Raw genomic sequence first — 324 nt, 5'->3', positions numbered from 1 at the left:
TCTGTTCTGTTCCATTGATCTATATGCCTGTTCTTGTGCCAGTACCAGGCTGTCTTGATTACAGTGGCTTTGTAGCGTAACTTGAGATCTGGTATTGTGATTCCTCCAACTTTGTTCTTCTTTCTCAGGATTGCTGCGGCCGTGCGGGGTTCTTTTTTTGTTCCAGATAAATGTTTGGAGTATTTGCTCTAGATGTGTGAAATATGCTGTTGGTATTTTCATGGGGATTGTATTGAATCTGCAGATTGCTTTGGGAGTACGGGCGTTTTAATGATGTGAATTTTACCAATCCATGAACACGGTATATTCTTCCACTAGTGTTTA

This window comes from Myotis davidii, unplaced genomic scaffold, assembly GCF_000327345.1.
Source record: "Myotis davidii unplaced genomic scaffold, ASM32734v1 scaffold174, whole genome shotgun sequence".
Classification (NCBI taxonomy): Eukaryota; Metazoa; Chordata; class Mammalia; order Chiroptera; family Vespertilionidae; genus Myotis; species Myotis davidii.
The sequence above is the reverse complement of the archived record's forward strand: the minus strand, read 5'-3'. Positions refer to the sequence as shown.